Below are 17,273 nucleotides of genomic sequence, written 5' to 3'. Positions count from 1 at the left end.
ATTTAGTTTTGACTTTTCTTTTCTCTAATTCAGTTCGTTTTAATTAGTTTATAGAGCAGGTTTGCTAGTTTTTTTTTAATTAGTTTTGGTTATTTTCTAAATGTTTAGTTTTAGTTTAGTTTAAGTTTATTTACATCTTTTCTCTTCTTCTCCATCAAATTCAAATAAATCCCAGACAGGACTCTGCTGCTTTCTCCCACCTTTAGTCTCCATGTTTCCAGGTAGAGTGGGGACCAGAAGACGACTGGAAACCACAAGTGACAAGAAGTGATGGACTGTTAAATATCACATGGTGCCAGCAGCTAAAATTGCTTGAGGGAAATAAATCGATTTTATATCAATCCAACACTGACAAAGATGAAAATGAAGGGAATTTTATCCATCATTTTTATACATTTTAGTTAGTTTTGTGAACACACAATACAGTTTCATATATATACATATATATACATATACATATATATATATATATATATATATATATATATATATATATATATATATATATATATATATATATATATGTACATATACATATATATATATATATATATATATATATATATATATATATATATATATATATACTTTGAATTAGTTGAGTTCTCCTCCAGTGAAAGTACCGCCCACTTCTACTGGCAGATTGATCTCCTGCTTCAGGACCACAGGACTCTGACATAAAGACAGAACCTGACAACCTCACACATTCAACTGGGTATAGATTATTGATAGAACATGACGCTGACATACAGGGACATTGGAACAATTTTTTCTTGAGGGGTTGAAGGCAGTATGCTATTAATATGTCACACATCATTTTTATTTCATCAGAATTTTCTTTTCACTGTTTTAACTGGTACTAGAGTCTTATTGACTTGCCTTTTTGTTGGTTTTACCTCCATTATTTGCCCTATGGTTCTGATTGTACTGTGATTCTGTTGGTTGTTTTTGTTTCTGTTTTTTACTGAAATCATTGTTGGTGAAGGTCTGATGGATGAATGGACTCTGGTCAGTACCAGTCTATGCCATGTTTTGTGTTTGTAGAGCTTATTGGGTTGGTTTCTATTAAGAACAGTAACAGAGACACAAAGCAGCCTTTTCCATCTTTTATTTCGTCTGGAGCTGTAATAGAACGTCTCTAGCGTCTTATTTGTTGCATCCGTCCCAGTTGCAGCAGCTGACCATCAAACCCTGAGTGATCGCCAGTTTCAGACACTCGCCCATCTTGAAGCAGGACTTATGGAAGGTGTTTTCTGCACAAACACACCAGGAAATGAACACAAGTAAAGACCTGAGCCAGGAGTTTAAGGTCCGGTTCCACATTCAGACCAATATGATCTAAAGTGGGTCAGACCAGTCAAATAATAACAGAATAACCTATAGATAATGACAAATACAAACCTTCTGTTTATGTTTTAGAGTGAAAGAAGTTACATAATGTTATGAAAATGTTTACATCTACAAACTATTATTAAAATGTAAATAACATGAAAAGAAAACGGCGCAATTTTACCAATATTCTGCCTCAGTTTATCATTTACACATGTGCATTAGAATTTACAGATCACAGTGGATCTACAAATACACAAAACATTTAACAATCCAATCCAACTTTATTTGTAAAGCACTTTAAAACCACCGCAGTGCTGTACAGAAGATTAAATAAAACCAAAATAAAAGAATAAAATACAATAATAACAGGCAGAATATTGGTTAAATTACACTTAATTCTCTTAAAACATTTCATGTTGTTCATATTTGTTCAGGTTATTCACATTTTTATGAAAGGATAGTTTGTAAAAGTAAATATTTTCATGTAATTTTACTTTTTTTTACACTAAAGCAGAGAACATTTTGGAGTTATCATGATCTATAGCTTATGATTTACTGGTATTTTACTGGTTTTACTGATCTGATTCACTTAAGATTTAACTGGGATATATGTATTTATTAAATATTAAAATGCAAGGATTTAGAGTGTGTATATATACATACATACATATATACATATATATGTATATATAAACTAAACTTACCACAAAAAAAAAGAGACCAAAAATGAATAAATTAAACAATAACAAAAATAAAACATACAGAAATTGAGAAAAATGAACGGACATAAACAAAAAATAAAAATAAAAATCATCTTTGAGGACATTTCAGAGCCTGGATTTGTCACTTGGCAGTAAAAACAGCTGAACATACGTCTGAGATCCAATATGTGGACAAAAGTATGTGGACACGTTGAATTCAGGTGCTTCTTTTCTAACAGGGGTCTGGGATACAAAACAATAATGACTCATGTCATAATACAGTTGTATATTATGGGATAAATATCATTGCATTGGTTAGTTTGGCTTAAATCATTGTCTTTGGTTCTAAAATGCCTCAGAGATAGTTTTGACTTAATTTCTCTCAACAATGATTTTGTTTTTTTTTGTTTTTTTATCCATGACTATGATTTTAAATGTTCTACCTCTAAACTGATTGACAGCTGTAATTTCCAATCGGAGATGAGATTAGGTAGATAGATACACTATATGGACAAAAGTATTGGGACACATTGAATTCAGGTGTTTTCTTAATTTCTCTGAACATTGATTTAGGGTTTTTTTTTTGTTTGTTTGTTTTTTTTTTGTTTTTTTTTAATCTATGACTATGATTTTAAATGTTCTACCTCCAAATTTGTAAAATATTTTTCATGCTCTGACTGTAAATAATAATTTTCTACCACAACTAACCATCTACTTCAGTGGTTCCCAGCCTTTTTTACCTCGTGACCCCATTTTAACATTACAAATTTCTGGCGACATCAGACATTCAAAATGGAGACTTTTTTTTTTTTGCTAAAACTAATTTGTTTTTAATCATGTAATAGTTTGCTATACTATGTTGCAAATAAACATTAATTTTAGAGGACATTTAGTCTATATAATGTCTATTATTCTGGACGGAGGCAGTAAATCCAGGTGTAGATTACTGCACAAAGGGAGAATTGGATTTTCCTTGGTCAGGATATGTACAGTCAGTCCAGCTTTTATTTACAAGGAGGACAATTAATACTGAACAAACAAGAACTGAAACTATGAATTATGAAAGAACTGCAGCATCTGAAACTGACCACAATGAACATTTGAAACGTAAATAGAACCACAGTGCTGCAGTTTCACACTCACAGTTTGTCTGTTATGTGTTGGGATTGTCTCTTAATTCACCATATATTTTTTATTAGTAAGGTTTTGTTTTTTTTAAATTAATTAATTAATTAATTAATAACAAGAAACTTCAGGTGACCCCATTTGAATTCCAGTTGACCCCACGTGGAGTTCTGACCCCAAGGTTGAAAAGCACTGATCTACTCACATCTCACTGAGGAAGAAAAATCTCCCATTAAACTTTAAGGAAATATTGATATTTTTATCTCAAATCATCATGAACAGGACATCTGACAGCTGTAGACATGATGTGTCCCAATATTTATGTCCATACAGTTTATAAACATTAATATTTCTTTAAAGTTTAACAGGAGATTTTTCTTCCTCAGTGAAATGTGAAGAAAGTAGCTGGTTCCATACCGTAGGGGGCGGGGTAGGTGATCTTGGCGCAGGCGTCCATCTCTGGAGGACACATCTCCGTGGTTTCCACACAGTTTCCGCTGTCGGGGGCCTCACGGACACAGTTCTGACACTGGAGGGCCTGGCCTGAGGGGACACACATGGACAACACCTGCTCTATCGTCCTTAACAACGAAAACTGATGAAGCCGGGTCAGTGTTTACCGTAGGTGAACGCCACCAGCAGGAGGAGAGCGACAGCAAAAGCCTTCATGGTTCCTTTTCCTCTAAAGTCTACAGAGGAAAGAAGGATGGAACAGACAGAAAAATACCAGAAAGAATAAAAAAATATCCCCAACAGGGGTGTTAAAGTCATTTTAGTCCAGCTCACATTCAGACCAATATGATCTAAACTGGGTCAGAGCAGTAAAATAATAATATAATAACCTATAAATAATGACAAATACAAACTTTTATCTGTTTTATAGTGAAAAAAAAATCAAATTATATTCTGAAAATGTTTACATCTACAGAGTATTCTTTAAAAAAAAAAAACAGGAATAACATCAACAATCATGAAAAATCTGAAAAAAAAGTGCAATTTTAGTAGTATTCTGCCTCAGTTTATCATTTGCACATGTGCATTAAAACTTACAGATCACAGTGGATCTACAAATGCACAAAACATTTAAGAACAGACAGAATATTGGTACAGTTACACTCAAGACATTTCAGGTTGTTCATATTTAGGTGTTGTTGTTTTTTTGTTTGGTTTTTTTACAGTATTAAACTTTAAATTAACAGTTTAATCTCATAAATAGACAAGAAATATTTGTGAAATTACGAGACATTTGCAAATGTACTTTAACTGTATTTTTCTGTGAAAAAAGAAAAAAATTCTTTTAAAAAATGGAAATTTTATGGGTATTGACAGTTACAATTTTGTCATGTTATTTTACATTTGACGTGTAAAATCAGTCTGTTTTTGTCATTTCATTGAAATTTTCCTGTATCTTAAAAATACAGGAAAAATCTGTAAAATAAACTGTGAAAATTCTGTTGAATTACAGATTTTTTTTTACAGTGTAGTACGACAAACTAAAAGTCCTACTTGGATTGTCTGATTAATTATTAATATATTATAATTTTTATCCACTAGAGTTACATTTTACATGAAGTTTTCTTAAATCACTCTTAAGTTGGTTTTATGAAGGCTTTTGGACACGATTATGATTAAAGTTGGGTTTAAGCGACAAACAGTCAATAATAGTTTACATTTTATTTATATAGCACATATTTAAACAGCAAGAACAAAGTACTGCACATCCTAAAAACAATAAAACAATTTAAAGAAATACACTAAAAACAATAAAAAAAAGAACATAAAACTACAACAATGCTCCCAATAAAAGCCAGAGAATAAAAGTGGGTTTTAAGACGACACTTGAAACATTCCATTCCATAATATCGACAAGTGGGGAGAAATAAAGTCCTGAAAAGTATGTCATTACAGATGGATTATTATTTTCTCTGCTCAGTAAAATGCAGCTTATAAAACAGTCCAACAGTGATTAAAATAAATAAAGTTCGGAGTCTTACCCTCTGAATGTGTGCAGGTCACTGTGTACCCGACGTCTGCATCTGAATCTGATTTTATACCAGTTCACCAGCGTCACATCGCTGATAAAAGCAGCTGCTGTGGGAAAACACACATATTGACCCATGAAAAAAAACAACAAAAAAAAAGCAAAACTGGAAAAAATGAATCACACAAAAACTCTTTTTAGTGTCAAGTAAGGTCAGATGTAACAGAAACCATGCACGAACACATTTCCTATTATTTCCCTTCATATTCTCATACACCTTAAAAAAAATCTGTAATTTAACAGAATTTTCACCATTTTTTTTACAGATTTTTCCTGTATTTTTAAGATACAGGAAAATATCAATGAAATGACAAAAACAGACTGTGATTTTACATGTCAAATGTAAAATAACACGAAAAAACAGTAACTGAATAACCAAAAAATTTCCATTTTTTAAAATATTTTTTTTCTTTTTTCACAGAAAAATACAGTAAAAATACATTTGCAAATGTATCGTAATTTCACAAATATTTCTTTTCTATTTATGAGATTAAACTGTTAATTTAAAGTTTAATACTGTAAAAAAAAAAAAATAAAACAAGATAAAATTACTTACAATTAACTGTAAAAGAAGTATTTGTTCTGTCAGTTGAACCAGACTTGTTTGTTAATTGACAAATATCTTGTGTAATTACAGGAGGTTTCACAACAAAAATGTTGAATAAATGTATTTTTGTGAATGTATAACATGTATAAGCACTGATAAACTGTCCAAATACAGTTTTTATCAGTGGACTGAACAACTGAATCTCATTGAAAATTATTTATATGTATATTTAAAGGTAATTTGATTGTTTTAATACATGTAAATATTCTTTATTAAACATTAAAAAGTCAAAAAGTCAAAAAAAAAAAAAAAAAAGCAAAATCTCATGTAAAGTTAGGGCAAAAAACTGTATTTTAATGATGGAAAATTACCGTATTTTTATAATATGGTTATTTTAGGTTATTTAACAGTATTTTTTTGGCACCCCTGCTGCCGGAATATTTTGTTATAGTGAACAGTTTTTTGTTTTTTTTTTTTTCACAGTGTATATTTTCTTATTTTTGCTCTTATTTCAGTTAAAATAATATTTTACGAGTGTATTTTACCAAGAAAAGAGAAAAACATCACAGCCCAGGAAGGAAAACAGGAACACATAATACAATGGAATCCACATTATTTTATGTTTTCGACACATTTCTGAGATTTAATATTAAATTTGTGTTAAAAATATCTTATTTGTCAATTGAGGTAAAGTGAAACCTTTGCATCAGAAATAATAAAAACTAAAATGAATAATTAAACTAAAAATCATCGTGGAAATTCAGTTTTCTTTTTTTACTTTAAGATGTTATCCCTCAGATACGTTTGTCTCATCATGGTCCGTAAATATAGAAATGAAAACAAACTCCTTTCATTTTAACAAACTATGGCTGTCTGTCTTGTAGTAAAAATACATGTTTACAACCTGAAATGTTGCAAAAATGATCTCAAATAAAAATGTACATTTTAGCTCAAATGTCTGTTCATTTTGTTTTATTCAACTCCAAACTTTTCTTTGTGTTTTAAGGTAAAAAAAAAAAAAAGTTAAATTGCATCTATAAACTATCCTTTAAAAAAATGTGAATAACATGAACAACCTGAAATCTCTAAAGAAATAAATGTAATTTTAACAATCTAAAATTTTTATGTTTTGTTCGACTTATTGTTTAATTAGTTCACATTTGTTGATCGTGTTTATTCCTGTTCCATTTTTCTCAAAATTTTCTACGTTTTATGTTGCTGCATAATTTGCCCATATTTGTTGATTTTTATATTGGTTTCTGGTCATTTTTTTCATGTTTCACAAATTTTTTGAAGGTCTAAATAAATAAATAAATAACCTGAACAAATATGAACAACTTGAAATGTCTTTAAAAAAAATAATTGAAATTTGACCAATATTCTGTTTTTTACAAAATGTTTTGTGTATTTGTAGATCCACTGTGATCTGTAAGTTGTAATGTATATGTAAATGATAAACTGAGGCAGAATATTGATATAATAGAACTTATTTTTCTAAAGAAATTTCAGGTTGTTCATATTTGTTCAGGTTATTCACTTTTTTTTATGACAAATGTGGGAAACATGGACAAAATGGCAAAAAATAAACAAAAATTACATTTAAAAAAATCGACAAATATGAACAAATTAAACCGTAACATAACAAAAAATGCACAAAAATATGAGGAAACATTAACTGAAATAAACAAAAAAAATAACAAAATATGAAGAAATTGAACAATAACAAGAACAAAACATGCAAGGGAAATTTAAGAAACGTCAACGAAATGACGTTAAAATTGCATTTACTTCCTAAAACATGTCATTTACATTTTTTAAAGGAGTTTGGAGACATAAACATTTTCATAATATTTTAGTTTTTTTACTCTAAAACATAACATTTTTAGTTATTTATGGGTTATTATGTTATTGTTTTACTTTAGATCATATTGGTCTGAATGTGAACTGAATTTAACTGAAACACAGTGTATAATATATCGTATATATCAGTGTCTAGTGTCAGTGTCACATGACCTGTTGATCACACAGACGTGGACAGATGTCCATCGGTCCATCAGTGTCCTGGCAGAGCAGTGTGTTGCATTCACTGACCTCCCCAAGGCTGTGAACGCAGCAGCTGCTCCTCCGATCAGCAGGTCGTCCACATTGGTTTCTCATGCATCGAGCTGCCAACACAAACATTCTCCTATCGTCGACGAGGAAAACCGCCTGCCATGATCATGTGACCATCCAACTCAGAGACAGAACAGAGGAATCAGAAAATGAAGAAAGTATTCAACAAAATGAGCAAAAATGACCAAAATAATCAACAAAATAAATGAAATAATCAGATTAAGTAAAACTGAAACTATTCAAAATTAATGAAAGAATCAACCAAATGAATAAAACAATCAACACAATGGGCTAAACAACCAAAAAAACAAACAAAATGAACAAAAAGATCATAAAGTATCAGCAAAATGAGTAAAAATTAACACAATAATCCACAAAATGAACAAAAATGCACAGAATAATCAACAAAATTAAGAACACTGAAAAAAATAACTGACAAAATGTACAAAAAACCCCAAGAAAATTAACAAAATAACAAAATAAACAAAATGAACAAATTGAAAAAATGAACAAACTAATGAACAAAATGAACTAAAGAGCACAAAAAAAACCAAAAACAAATTAACAAAAATAAAAAACATCAACAAATCAAATACAAGTGAACAAAATAATCAACAAAATTAACAGCAAAGGAACAAAATAACTGACAAAATGAACAAAAAAAAAATCAAAAAAGTGAACAAAAAGGAAAAAATAATCAACAAATCAAGTATAAATGCGCAAAATAATAAACAAAAGTAACAAAACAGAACAAAATAACAGACAAAAGGAACAAAAGCAAACAAGGACATGAACAAAATAATCAACAAATTTAACAAAAATAATTAACAAATTGAAAAAAATGAACAAAATCATGAACAAAATGAACTAAACAGTCAAAAAAACCAAGATGAACAAAAATGATTAAAAAAAAAAAATCCACAAATCAAATAATCAACAAAATTAACAAAAAAGAACAAAATAACGGACAAAATTAACAAAAAATCCAAGAAGTGAATAAAGTAATCAACAAAATAATTTTCAAAACTATAAAAAAACCAACAAAATAATCAATAAAATTAACATATATGAATAAAATAATCACCTAGTTTCAATCTTCAGCTTCTATAGACCAAAGTATTTATTTCCCTTTACATTTAACATGTTTTTAAACGGTTAGCTCAGACATTTACAACTTAAACTTTCATGTTTTAAACCAGAAACAAACTGAACATACATAAATATCTAAATATTACTAACAGGAAAAAAAAAAAAAAAAAAAAAAGCCGACTCCAACAGGTTGTTTTTTCATTCACCATCTGTTTATTGGTTGCACACATTAATATTACAGTATATTTACCATTATATCATAGATAAGACGGCAATCCACAGCATATCAAAAAGTAAAGGATGAAAAAAAAAAGAGTTAAGAAAATAAGATCACCAAGTATCAAGAAATCAGAAAAAAAAAAAGTATCTGGAAGTCAATCATTTCTCCCATAGAGAAATGTTGTTCACTGTCACCATGACAACAGTTACAGTACAACGATCCATAGATTATACAGAGCTGTAATCCATTAGCAGAGTTAGAGAGGAAACAAATGGACTTGGTTGGAATTCATGTTAAAAAAAAAAAAAAAAAGAAAAAAACAGTGACGACAAAGGCTGTTGAAAGTAAATGTAGTTTTTATGCAACAGAAACTAGAGCCGATCGAGGGAATGAACTGACTTCTGTTAAAACCACTTAACTCCGCAAATAGTCCAGATCCTTCCACTGGATCATAAATGTAGTGATTCATACGTTTTAGCTGCAGTAAGTTCTTTAACCCTTTAATTCAGGGACGTTTAAGTGATTTTAGTTCAGTTCACATTCAGACCGATATGATCTAAAGTGAATCAGACCAGTAAAATAATAACATATTAACATAGAAATGATGAAAACTCTTCACTTTTCTCTATGTTTAAGGGTGAAAAATGTTTACATCTACAATATATCCTTTGAAAAATGTGAATGACATGAACAACCTGAAGTTTCTTAAGAAAAATAAGTGTAATTTTACCAATATTCTGCCTCAGTTTATCATTTACACACGTACATTATAACTTACAGATCACAGTGGATCTACAAATACACTAAACATTTAATAACAGGAAGAATATTAGTAAAATTACACTTATTTCAGGTTGTTCATATTTGTTCAATGTAGAAAAATGTGAGAAAAATGAGCGGAAATAAACCAAAAATAACAATAATAATTAAAAAAAATCTAGGAATGGGAACAAATTAAATAGTAACAAGAACAAAATATGGGGCAAAAGTGAAAAAAATGTAAAGAAATAAGCAAAAATAACAAAAAAAAAATCTATGAGAAAGAACAAATTAAACAGTAATGAACAAAATATGGGGAAAAAGTGAGAAAATTTTAAAGAAATAAGCAAAAATAAGAAAAAAAATCTACGAAAAAGAACAAATTAAACAAGAAGAAGAACAAAATATGGGGGAAAAGTGAGAAAAAATTAACAGAAATAAGCAAAAAAAAAAAAAAAAATCTACAAAATAGAACAAATTAAACAGTAACAAGACCAAAATATTGGAAAAAAGTGAGAAAAATTAACAGAAATAAGCAAAAATAACAAAAAAAAAAATCTATGAAAAAGAACAAATTAAACAGTAACAAGAACAAAAACATAAAAATTTGAGAAAAATCAACAGAAATAAACAGAAACACTAACACATACGAACAAATCCTGCACAAAAATGAGCAAAAAATTGAGCAACATCAACTAAATGATGTTAAAATTGCATTTACTTCTTAAGACATTTCACTTTGTTCATATTTATTCAGGTTATTCACATTTTTTGTGAAAGGATAATTTGTAAATGTAAATATTCTCATGTAATGTTACTGAAAACAAACAGAAAAATTCATAGTTGTCATTATTTATAGGTTAATATGAAAGTATTTTCCTTTAGATCCTATTGGTCTGTATGTGGAACCTGAACTAAAGTGATTTTAACATCCTTAATTGTTAATATCTTCAGTATAATTTGACATAAATTCATCCCATGGGAGGGACTGGACTCTTTTTCGGGACAGTTTTGGCCCACGAGCCGTAGGTTTGACACTATAACTTTGATCGTTAATATATTCAGTGTAATTTTAATTTGTTTTACGACTGTTGCGGGAATAAAGCGATCGGTGCACTCCCTCTGCGTGTAAATAGTCTGAAATAATTTACATTTTACACAGTGATGCAAGAATGGTACATTTAGCATAAAAACTATTAAAGAATGGATTACAGAGTTAACATTTTGGGCGTCAAATTGTCTGCGATTGTCAATTACAGCTGAGTTGAGTTCAACGAGTCGAGGAGTTTGATGGGATGGAAGATCGGGCGAGTTTGTGTTGGTGTCCAAACGCCTCGGTGTTGTTGAACGCACCATGGGTTGGTTTAATCTATGGCAGAACGGCACTGGCACTTCGATGGCTACTCACATTATCACTGAGGGTAACACATAAGGCACGAGCATGCACACACACACGCACACTGCTGTTGTCAGATGACCAACATGGTGGTGTTGTTTAAAAAACTGAAAAATAAAAACAGCCTTAACCTAAAGCAGACGTGTTAAACTCATTTAAGTTCAGTTCACACACAGACAAATATGATCAGACCAGTAAAATAATAACAGAGTAAACTACAAATAATATCAACTCCAAACTTCCATCTGTTTTAGAGAGAAAAAAAAAAAGTCAAATTACATCATGAAAATGTTTACATCGACAAGCTGTCCTTAAAAAACCTGGAATGTCTTAAATAAATGAAATTTTAACATTTTGTTGATATTTTCCTAAATTTGTTCAGTTTGTTGATTTTTTTTGTTATTTTTGGTTAATTTCTGTTCATTTTTGTCCAAACGTTTTCAGAATTTACACGTTGTTACATTTTGTCAAATTTTGTTGATTTTTTTTGTTCATTTTTGTCAAATTATTGTACGTTTTTTGTTTGTCATTGTTGATTTTTTTTTTTCATATTTTTGGTTATTTCTGTTATTTCGGGGTTTTTTTTCAGTATTTGTTATTGTTGAATTTGCTCATGTTAGCTGATTTTTTTTTTTTTTAATTTCTGTTCATTTCTGCAAAGTTTTGAACGTTTTGTTCTTTTGTTCTTGAAATTCCTGTACATGTTTCTCAAATTTTTGTATGTTTGAAAAAAAAGTGAATAAAATCAAACATCTTAAAAGAATTCTGTGCAATTTTAACATTACACCTGCTCCTCTATGTTTTGTGTATTTGTAGATCTGCTGTGTTTTCGTGTCAATCTGTAAGTTGTAATGCACAGGTAAAAAAAAAAAAAATTGCTAAAATTGAAATATAACAAGAGAAAACAACAAATATGAAGAAATTAAACAGTAACAAGAATAAAACTTGTGAAAATAAGCAAAAATTTGAGAAACATCAACAAAATGATGCTAAAATTGCATACAAGTCTCTAAAGACATTTCATGTTAAATATAAACAGTTATGTAATTTTCCTTTTTTTTTTTATATCTTAAAACAAAAACAAGAATTTGGATTGGTCATATTTCTAGGTTATGATGACAGAAGTTTACTGGTCTGTATGTGGAACCCGACTTAAAATGAATTTACTTGATTTTTCTTCCGTCTAATTCATCAAAACTGGACTCTTTGGCGGCCGGTTTGGGGTCTGCCGGCCCTATGTTTGACACCCCTGACCTAAAGAGTCATCCCTGTCATTACGTCACAACACACAGCCATATTTTCACCTGACAAAAACACTCCAGACACACCTCAACTGAAAGGAGCCCTAGTTTTCAATAGTTTCAACTGTACAGTATAGCAGTATATGTAAACCCCAACAGTTCAAATATGTCGGGTCCAGCTGAGTCCGCATTTACACACACACACACACACTCATATATACACAACCTGCATGTCATGTCAGTCTCCATTGCAACGGCATGACGGGGAGTTACAGCGGGTAAACATCAGAGTTATTCATATATATCTATATTTCTGTATTTTTTTTAATCTTTCAGCTTCAGTCAAACTAAATCTCTGATCTTTTGGTGCTTTTCAGTCACAGAATATTACGAACCATAGAAACATTACGACACGTATCATAACTGACCTACTGCTAGGAATTTGGTCACCGAGAACAGAAGTGAGACAGCAGAGTTTGGCCACGAACTGTATGAACACACATGGGGGGGGGACGACACGACATGTCGGGGTCACAAAGGTCACGCAGGTCATGTGATGTCCAGCTGAAGCCACATATAAACATATCAGAACGGTTCACTGACCTGTGGACTGACTGGTGGGGCGGCACAGGGGGTGGGTGGGCATAAGGTCCTGGGTTCGATTCCCGTGGACCCCCGCTAACACATGGCGGGAGCTAATGCTACGTTCACACCTCAGGTCGAAGTGGCCCAAATCTTTTTTTTTTTTGCCCATATCTGATGTTTTTATGACACTATAACCGGCAAAAACCAGATTTTTCCAAATTAGTCACTTTTTTTTTTTTTTTGCCCATATTTCATTTTTTATGACACTGTAACTGGCAAAAACCAGATTTTTCCAAATTTGCCACTTTCATATGTGCGCCTAAATTGAATGTATTTGTATATCAATGGAAAAACAATCTAATACTGTATTAACATCATTCTCATCAATCTCGCACAAAATAATAAAACATATTGCAATCAGAATATTTACCCATTCCCGCACAGGAATTGGAAGTGTTGGGGCCCAAAGTGATATTCACCCCCCCCCCCCCCAACGCATTTAATAATATACGTATTTAATTAATATGTATACAACTACGCAAAAAAAAAAAAAAAAAAAAAAAATTCAGATTTCAGCAAAACATCAGAATTGAGCTTTAAGACCTGCAGTGTGAATCAGAAAGAGAGGGACTGGATTTATTGGCAGGACATAAAAAAACTTCACTTTACACTTTTACTTTTTAAAGTTTTTTTTTTTTTTTTTTTAATCTTTGGGCTAAAAGGGGATATTAACTCAAACATCAGAGTCAAGTGTCATTATTTTTGTTGAGTCTAACGTCATCAAAGTCTAAATCCAGTCGACAGTTGAACCTCAGGACTCAAACTTTGGCAATTTTCTTTTCCCATCACCCCATTTTCTCCAAAGCCCCGATGTAAGACTATTATTCTGCATTATTTCAGTTACAGAGAAGAGGGTTAATATCAGATAAATAATTGCGCAGCTCTTTCATAACATCATCGGTCTAAATGTATAATCAACAGCTTCTGCTATTAGTTGGAAATTAGTGGTTATTTTAAGGTGGACAAAGGTCGTATTAAAGCAAATATTGCACCAAATTGTGAACAAACAGGAAAATCCACTCATCATATGCATTCAGTCAAAGGTCAAGGGCTCAAGATACTTAGAATTACTGCGAAAGTTGTCTTGTCTGCGAGTTATTTTGACAACAGTGCCACCTTCTGACCACATGACGCAGCTTAATTTACTCACAAAGCTAGTTCATGGAAATGCATTTAAATCACATTTCTGTTTAAATGTACAAAAAATTTACTTTAAATTTGGTTGATATACTATAAAAAAAAAAAAAAAACAGCTACTGTCAGCTCAAATACTCATCTACGTTTGGTTTTTACTTAGTTTTACTCGTCTATTTTGACACTGAAAGAACGTTTTATTGTTACTATTGTTTTGTGTGTTCCATGTCAAGAATCCGGAAACGTTTTCCTGTTTGGCAAATGTTTGTTTCAGACCACGAACTACAACTTGGACAAACTCCACGAGTGGCGTAAGACAACTAAAGACAGAAATACAACTTAAAAATTCACTTCAGTTCTTTAAAAGTAGTGTCAGGAGGATTCACTTGGGAGTTTGCATTTCCCTTCCGAACTCAAAGATCCAGCATGCATTGCGAAGTGACGCCACGAGGCTACAGACGACTGGATACGACGACTATTTCAATCCATCAAACACAAAGAAGACGACAGCGATAACAGAACTCGCAATATCTCCAATACACGCACAGTACAACATCTCATCGCATTAAAACTTCAATACCCACAAATCCATGGGGCTGATGTCAGTAAGCTGCCTAACGGAGGTGACAGGATGAGAGTTTACAGCTGGTAACGTCACTAAACCCACTACGTTGTCGAGACCTAAACCAAGAACAAGACTGGACTTAGTGAGCCCGTTTACATTCACACTAAAACTCTGATTATTATCTGATTTCTGGAATTATCAGATTATTAGTGATTGATCGGTTTTATTAGATAACAGCTGTGTCTGATTATGAGTAATGAGATTAACACAGGTACGTTTGTCCTCAATACTCCGATGTCCTCAAGCATGTATACCTGTTAATCGGATTTATTTAGTTCTTTTACATCTGCACGAGTAAAAAAAAAAAATTTAAAAAGTGAAAAAATTGAAGAAAATGGAAGTGATGTCATCAAATATGAGCAGACCAGTCTACCATCATTATGTATGTACTCTGAAAGAAATCCAATACTGGACTAAAATGTCTAATCTGGGGTTTTTCCAATTTTCTGAAGTGCATGTAAAGGCATCAGATCAGATTATTACAATTAGCAGATTTTTGGGGTCATGTAAACGGGCTCAGTGCTAACGCTCCATGAAGCACTTCTATAGATATAGTTGCCATCCCAATTTCAATTAGTAGAATAATAACTGACTTTTTCCACACGTCCGACTTAATTTCTATAGTTTTCCTCAAAGCTTGTAGATTTTATGCAATCCTGATAGTAGAATAACAATAAAAACAACACAATAGAAAAGAAATAAAGAAAAAACTATGACGGTATCCCCTGAAACTGTCTCAATACCGTCATTTCTAGAGTTTATCAATATGGTGACAAAACCAGGAATATGTGAAGTCGAGACCAACTCAAGTCAATAAATGTAAATGAGGAACACCAGTATCTACTTCTTTCAATCACTTCTTCCTAAAAGTGCCTCAGCTACATGATTATATAACAAGTTATGCACCAAATAGAATGCAAACAACTGAAAATAGAGCCCTGATACACAGTTTATGAGGAGGTGATGAATTATGTCGAGCTGATATTCAATAAATGTCTTTGGGTAAGAGTTTTATTACAGCCAAATTGCTAACGCTTGCTAATGCTGTTTGATTTCTCATTGGTGTTAAAGCTTGGACATGGCCAAAAATGCAGAATTTTACACTGCTGCAAGTTTTTTTTGGTCCTGTTTTTGTCTTTGTGGTTTAAGTCGACACAGTGTAATGCTCAAAGACTCAGATTCTTATAAGTGGCTGTATTTAAAGCAGGGGTTTTTACATGAAATAACAGTAATAATGTTGACAGATCATCAGATAAATCTAGGTTTGACTGATCTCAAAGCAGAATTTTGAGTCTGGTTTGTCCAAGAAACAAGAAAGAAATTGAGTTAAAAAAAAAAAAAAAAAAAAAACAAGTGTAAATTAAAGTAAATTCCAAGACGAGACCAACAAAAATTGGTCACAAATGATATAAGACTATCATTTCCTTATCAGCTACGACATTAATCAACATTTATTTGGATATTTCTTTGAATTTAAAATCAGTTCAAGCAATTTTTTTGAGAGGAAACACCAAATCGACATGGAAAATTATCTTAGAACAAGCTTAAAGAAATTAAACAACAAAAAAAAGAAATTCAACACATCCTGCACGTTTTGTACATAAAACAAAAGAACGAGAGACTATATGGCTTTACATGTGAAAAATCTGCAGGAAATGTCGAGTTTCTTTTTAAACAGCTTTACACCGGTCACAGAAAACTGGATTTCAGAGCAGACAGTAAGAGCAGCAGAGCAGGATATGATATGGCTGTTGTACTGATGAATTTAAGGGAAATGCAAAGAATTGGCAAGATAATAAGAAAATGCTGGATTCTACTGCGTGGGGTTGTGTCAGCTCTTTTTGCCGTACCGTTGGGGAAAAAAAAAAGAAGAAGATAAGATAAGAGCAGGAAAGTAAAATGTGAATCAGTCGGAGTTTAGTCGATTAGAAGGATGGGACTAAATGAAGTGAACATTAACCCGTAAAGACCCAGTGCTACTTTTGTGTCAGTTCCCAAATATTTTTTTCCTCTACATTTAACCATTTTTAAGTAAATTATCACCAGTTATTGTCATATTATCTTTTTTATTTTGCATCTTTTCAATATAAATAATGTATTTTCCCATATTTAATTCATGATGTTCATAAGAGCTCACATTAAAGTTGAGGGTTATTATATCAGAAGCAGAGAAAACTGAAGAAAAAGTGACTTTTTCAGTGAAATCTATCATTAACTGATCATAAACCCAGTGTGTCCATCCACTGTCATTGATCAGACTCCATGGGTTTTACTGGTGAATCAATGTTGTAGAAGATGACAGTGTT

The sequence above is a fragment of the Sphaeramia orbicularis genome, chromosome 2, assembly GCF_902148855.1.
Source record: "Sphaeramia orbicularis chromosome 2, fSphaOr1.1, whole genome shotgun sequence".
In the NCBI taxonomy this organism is placed as follows: Eukaryota; Metazoa; Chordata; class Actinopteri; order Kurtiformes; family Apogonidae; genus Sphaeramia; species Sphaeramia orbicularis.
Note: the sequence above shows the minus strand (reverse complement) of the source record.